The 7,394-nt window shown below is 36.2% G+C and overlaps 1 long non-coding RNA gene across 1 annotated transcript in view; it reads right to left on the bottom strand.

Annotated features, from left to right (window-relative positions):
- Positions 1-407: 407 nt before the first annotated feature.
- LOC310721221 overlaps positions 408-7,394 on the bottom strand; it is a 126,404-nt gene continuing 119,417 nt past the window's right edge. Inside the window, exon 2 of the long non-coding RNA XR_014531965.1 lies at positions 408-617. This is a non-coding gene — a long non-coding RNA (uncharacterized lncRNA). The remainder of the gene's footprint in view (positions 618-7,394) is intronic.

The raw sequence follows: 7,394 nt of genomic DNA, 5'->3' as shown, positions 1-7,394 counted from the left end.
ATCACTGTTTTATTTTATTCTTCAAAAAGATGTAAGCTGCTACAATACTGCTTGCAAAATTGCAATCAATAATACAAACAAAAATGTTAAAAAATTGTCAGATACTACAGCTACAGACATGGGAAGTGCTTCTAACCTGCACTTACATTTATTGATGATTTTCTTTTGGTAGATTGAGACAAAACATTTGCACTATGCACAAAAAGTATATTTTATGAGTTGTTTATGTTTATAGTGTATACCACACCACTTAGTCCTTTAACAAACACCTAAAACATCTATTTATTACTACAGCATTTATTTATATATTTACTAAGGTGTGAAGGAGCATTGAAAACGTAAAAGTGTGCAGAGAAATGTGAGACTGAGGGAAAAAGAGTTGCCAACCACAAATGTCCAGATTTAGCTTCTCAGCAAACATGCTGTATTTCTCAGAGAAAATGTCAAGTCTGCCTTAAATCCTCATATCAGATCATCTTTTTCATCAGCATTTTTAGATATTAGATTTTTCACTTTCTTTGTCTTTGTGTCTCTTGCGTGCATGTGCATTTGGTCCTTCCTTTCTGAGAGGCATCAGAACAGTCACCTCAATCTGCTCCAAATCCATTAGGTATGACCTGGTTTTAAAGGCAGGGACACAGAGACAAAAAGACAGAGGTAAACACATAAAGTTGCAGGGTTTCAGATCAATCAATAAAAGCAAAGGGGCATACAAACTGTGGCAGCCATGATGTCCCAAGCAAGCATAACTGTTTCCTTTAGCTGTTCTTCTGTGCTTGCTCTCAGTATTGATCTGTATAGATACTGCCGACTCCCAGCATAGAGTCCTCTCTCTTTCTCTGTCTCATATGCACACTAGGGCGCTTTATCTAATCCTATTAGTTTCACTTTGAGCATAAACCATAGATAAATATTTGTGCAAAAAATGTGCAAAATGCTGTTCTTTTTTTTTTTTTTTTTGCTCTGAAGCAATGACTGCACTAGAGCAAGATTTCCAATACAGTCCTATGCTGGCATGCTTTTAAAACAAACAAACAAAAAATCACAATTCTGCTCTTTAACTTCTGCCATGAAGATTGAAGACCAAAAATTGCCAAATTCACATGCACGGCACAAATGCCATGCACATCCACAAGGTATGATGCCACTCAGGAGACTGACTCACCAGACTCTATGCATATACTACCTATTGGAAAAACCAGAGGAAAAACTACATCAAGTCTGTTTTTAAATACTGGTGATTTTTTTTTAAATGGAAAACTTACACCTAACGTGTTAATATATTAATAAATATAAGAAATTATCCAGACAAAAAATACTTAATTAAATTTCAATAGGTTGTTACTTAGGTATAAAAAAACTGACAAGTTTTAACCTGTGTATTTAAGTGAATTTATATTGTTTCCATGTAATATACAGTATTTTCATGAAGACATTTCATGCATAATTAATGCTATGTAGGTGGCCATTAAATGGATCAGAGGTAAAATATCAAGTGAATAAGCAATATATTTAATACCATCAGATTTTACTTGCAGCCCTGCCAGTTCATGCAAACTACTGAAATTAATATCAGTCTAATCTGCCTTTAGCTAAGTTAAATACAGCTATTTAACTTTGGCGAATAGGCAAAGACTTACCTAACTATGATGTTTAATATTAATCTAGTTCATGTTGTCATGCGGAAAAGAAAATCTCATTTTATGCAAGCGTTTGCTTACTACAGCAAACTTAAACATTTTACTAAAATCATATCAAGTTCAACACTGCAGTGTTTTATCCATATTTTTTAGGATAGCTGTATTGATAACTACATTGTATAGCACAAGAAAGTCACCACAGATGATGAAGTGATGTGATTGTAGATTGTAGGGGGATATAGCAGCTCAGTGGTTAAGACACTTTTGCTCAAATAGTGGACTTCTGTCACTGCAAGACCCATTAACAAGGCACTCAAATGTTTAGTTATATAAATGAGATCATTGTAAGTTGCTCTGGATATGGATGCCTGCCAATGCCATATATGTTAACATCAGTACTAAGATCTTAGTAGAGTGTAGAAGCTTAAACCGGAATTTTTGTTTGGTTTTTGTTCAAATATTGTATTAATACTCAATAAAATTTTAATACCTCGAAATAATACCTGAGCATAAAAAGTTGTCATTACTTAAGTCCAATAGACAAAACTTTGTAGAAGCCTGATCAAATCATAAGTGCTTATCATAAAGTAACATCCAATTCCACGTTTAGTCCCTATTTGCTGTCGTAAACGTCTGGGAATATATTCCACTAGATTATTTATTAATTCCCCTTTCTGCCACATGGACTACAGAAAAAGGAATTATGTGAAAATGCTGTTTGTGGACTACAGTTCAGAGTTTAACACCACCCTCCACGCTAACCTCTAAATTGAAGGTCCTCTCTCTCTCACTTAGAAATCATGGAGGGGTCTGAAATTGTCATTGTAGGTGCATGTCCACTGTGAGAGACATAATAAAAAAAAAATAATCCAGAAATCACAATGTATGATTTTTATGATGTATCATATTTATTTGTATGATACAGCTGCAAATAAGTATTTGAACACCTGTCTATCAGCTAGAATTCTGACCCTCAAAGACCTGTTAGTCTGCCTTTAAAATGTCCACCTCCACTACATTTATTATCCTAAATTAGATGCACCTGTTTGAGGTCGTTAGCTGCATAAAGACACCTGTCCACCCCATACAATCGGTAAGAATCCAACTACTAACATGGCCAAGACCAAAGAGCTGTCCAAAGACACTAGAGACAAAATTGTACACCTCCACAAGGCTGGAAAGGGCTACGGGGAAATTGCCAAGCAGCTTGGTGAAAAAAGTTCCACTGTTGGAGCAATCATTAGAAAATGGAAGAAGCTAAACATGACTGTCAATCTCCCTCGGACTGGGGCTCCATGCAAGATCTCACCTCGTGGGGTCTCAATGATCCTAAGGAAGGTGAGAAATCAGCCCAGAACTACACTAGAGGAGCTGGTCAATGACCTGAAAAGAGCTGGTACCACCGTTTCCAAGGTTACTGTTGGTAATACACTAAGACGTCATGGTTTGAAATCATGCATGGCACGGAAGGTTCCCCTGCTTAAACCAGCACATGTCCAGGCACGTCTTAAGTTTACCAATGACCATTTGGATGATCCAGAGGAGTCATGGGAGAAAGTCATGTGGTCAGATGAGACCAAAATAGAACTTTTGGATCATAATTCCACTAAACGTGTTTGGAGGAAGAAGAATGATGAGTACCATCCCAAGAACACCATCCCTACTGTGAAGCATGGGGGTGGTAGGATCATGCTTTGGGGATTTTTTTTTTTAGATTCTGTCTCTCACAGTGGACATGCACCTACGATGACAATTTCAGACCCCTCCATGATTTCTAAGTGGGAGAACTTGCAAAATAGCAGGGTGTTCAAATACTTATTTTCCTCACTGTATATATATGTGTGTGTGTGTGTGTGTGTGTGTGTGTGTGTGTGTGTGTGTGTGTGTGTGTGTGTGTGTGTGTGTGTGTGTGTATATGTATATATAGCCAGTCTCCAGACCTAAACCCAATAGAGAATCTTTGGAGGGAGCTTAAACTCGTGTTTCTCAGCGACAGGCCAGAAACCTGACTGATCTAGAGAAGATCTGTGTGAAGGAGTGGGCCAAAATCCCTCCTGCAGTGTGTGCAAACCTGGTGAAAAACTACAGGAAACGTTTGACTACTGTACCAAATATTAACATTGACTTTCTCAGGTGTTCAAATACTTATTTGCAGCTGTATCATACAAATAAATAGTTTAAAAATCATACATTGTGATTTCTGAATATTTTTTTTTAGATTATGTCTCTCACAGTGGACATGCACCTACGATGACAATTTCAGACCCCTCCATGATTTCTAAGTGGGAGAACTTGCAAAATAGCAGGGTGTTCAAATACTTATTTTCCTCTCTGTATATATATTATATTTTTCTTAAACTTATTTTCATACTTTATTGTTATATTTATATATACTTTTATACTTTTTTTTATTCTATTTCTAGTTTTTCACAGTCGCATTTCACTACATGTCGTACTCTATATGAATGTGTTATGGCAGATAAAACTTTCATTTTAAATTTCGGAGTGTTTTTGACATCCGAGCTCTACTGTATAGCAGGTCACTTCAGATCTTTCACTCTAACCCATGTAAACCATATCATCATGGAGCTGGCTTTGAGCACAGGGACATTATCCTGCTGAAATAGGTTTGGGTCTCCTATTTTAAATATAGGGAAGATGTAATGCTAACAAATCCAAAGACATCCTATACAATTGTGAGCCTGCAACAGTTTGGGGAAGAACATCATATGCTGGAAAGTTCAGGTGTCCCAATATTTTTTTCTATAATCTAATGTGTAGGAGAGAGAGAGAGAGAGAGAGAGAGAGAGAGAGAGAGAGAGAGAGAGAGAGAGAGAGAGAAAAGAGAGAGAGAGAGAGAGAGAGAGAGAGAGAGAGAGAGAGAGAGAGAGAGAGAGAGAGAGAGAGAGAGAGAGAGAGAGAGAGAGAGACAAAGAGAGAAAATAGAAAATAGAGGTTGTGTGAGTTTGTGATCAAGATGATGGGACAGGAGCTGCAGAGGGTTGTAAAATGTTACGAGTCACACTGTGACACTCGAACATATATAAGGTCCATAAAAGTGCTTAAGCATGCACGTTAATAGATTTGTACAAACTGCTTTTAGGGGTTCATAAATTAAATTCTGCTCTAGGAAATATATTACAGGACATTTAATGTAGGGAAATGGCCTTCTGATCTCACTTACCTTAGGCTACGGACTTGAAAAATAATAGTTATGAGATAATCCTGTGGAAATTTCTATTACGCTTATGACCTGAAGCCGGAAACCTCATTTAGCCTGAGCACGGGGACGTATAAAGCAACTCGCATGTCGTAAACTTGATATCGATCATCAGAGAGATGATTATATCTTAAAAGGCAAAAGAGATAATTTCTAATCGTTCATGTCAGCATCTGCAGTGTTAGAAATACAGATAAGCCATTAAACAGCTATCAATACCCAAACTAATCAGGTATTCTTGCTGTAATTAGCATAAAAACAACTTAAATATTATTTATAAGACATTTCCTGTATTTACAGTTGCTCATCTGCACCTCTTTTTTATGCCACCATGATTATCTTCATTACAGCTGATCACTTCTTTTTGCAATGCCGTATCATTCATGCTAATTCATCTTAGATTGGCATCATCAAAGCTAAAATTAATTTTATCTTCATCTGCTCAAGGAGAGGTCTTTCATAGCCATTATCAACAACAGACACACGCAGTCCTGGTTATTGATAAATATAAATATTTGTATGTTAATGGTGTGTTTTCATGCAGAGGGCTAATTAGCGGTAGCGTACTGACATTATGCAGTGGGTAATAGCCCATGTCGAGAGCTCGGCTGGAAACCAAGATGAGAAAGGGAACGCTATTCACTGTCACACAGTGTGAAATTGCTTTAACCTTTCAGCATAAGGTCTTTTTTATAACCCACAAAGCCTGTTAGCGATGTCTGAGCAAAGGTTTTCACTCACTAGCCGTTTGTTACTGCAGTCAAGTGGACTCTTGACCTGGGTGGCTTTACCCCGATGGGGGGAAAAAAATTAAGTAATATTTACAATCAATGGAATTTTTTTTTTGTAATTGTCATTCTGGTGACTAAAAGCTGATTGTAGTCAATTTCTGCTTTTTCCTTTCCCAGCTTGGTTCTTTCATTTCTGTCCCATAACAAATGCATAATATCTGCTCTGTGTGAACCCGTGCTGCTTTTATTTATTTCTTGAGCAGTGATAAAATATCCATGGTGTTCACCAAATGCCTTGTGGCCTCAGGTTGAGCTGAAATTAGATATCTATAATTCAGTTCACACTTCAGTTGACAGCAACAGGCACAGTAAGTGTTCATGGGCACTATGTTAGAAGAAAGTAGATGTCTGGGGGTGCAAATTAACATTATAGGACATTATTATATGTCTGAATGTTTATAAATAAAAATAAAGATGACTATTCATACCATGTACTATATTGTATGAAAATATATAAATATATGTGCATAAAGAGGTGCAAAAAAAAGGTATGCAATTGCTACAGTACAATACTCTGCGGAATAAACTTGGAATTAAGCTTATAGGTCTGTACACAACCCCAGGAAGCTTCCAGTTTGGGCGACTGTCTGTTAGACTTGTCTTCACGAGTGCAGCCCCTTCAAGTTATTACATTTTGGCCTCCAATATAGCTTGGAGAACTCTTGACACACTCTCAGACCAATATTGTCAGTTATTGCACAAGGGAATGAGTGCCTACTCCATGGAAGGCTGGTGGAAAAAAGAGAAATAAACTATAAAACGATTACTGAGGATGTTAAGACAGAGAGCAAGTAGAAAAAGAAAAAAAAATTGATTTATATACTCAGGAAACATTTTGCTCAATGGAGCTATTGGTTTCGGATTTACAGCACACGTGGGAGAGGTGACAATGTTAAGTAAACAGTACTGTAAATAAATTAGAGTGAAAAAAATGACTGATCACATTGTGTTATTTAGTTTCAGTTATACACTATATACCCTACAATGCACAAATTGCAAACTATGAATGTTTTATGTGAATACATGAATAACAGTTCAGTTCAACATGAAATTACACGTAAAATCTAAGTATTGCATCATATGGGCAATAGGTGATTTTGTGTTATTTACATAATAAATGATGACAAATCGCATGGAAACATAATCAAGTAATCATGTGCTTTAAAAAATTATGTTGTCAGTGTATAGTGAAGAAAAATCACATTTAAAAGTAACTAAATCATGTATCAACCAATGGCAGTCAATTATTAACGCATGACCTTATGAAATAAAAGGTGCAGTACATCAGAAAACAAAATCTGTGACAGCAAATCACATGTGAAAGTAAGTGAATCATAAAACCGTGACAAATCACATCGTAAAGTAAAATAGATCGTGTGAGACGTTTACATGTGAAAGTAAAGGAGTCACATGATAAAATCACGCATGAAAGTAAGTGAATCGTGCTATAATTACATGATAAATGAATGGAGTAATAAAATCACAAGTGTGTGAATATAAATCGAAGTAAAACACTGTCATATGATGTCCATTACATGAGAAAACAAATGTGAAACATATCAAAATTCTAATGAAGTGAACCGTGATTACACAATGTAATTAATGAATAATGTGGAGGGAAACATCACATTAACCATGTCAGAAAACAACTTCATATTAACACTGTGCTTCATGTGATATATATTTAAGTGTAGTGATCAAGTGTATGATGACATGACTATAGTAAAATGATGGACATGTGAC

This window comes from Silurus aristotelis (genome assembly GCF_946808225.1).
Source record: "Silurus aristotelis genome assembly, chromosome: 27".
Lineage (NCBI taxonomy): Eukaryota > Metazoa > Chordata > Actinopteri > Siluriformes > Siluridae > Silurus > Silurus aristotelis.
This window is presented reverse-complemented; position numbering and strand designations above follow the sequence as displayed.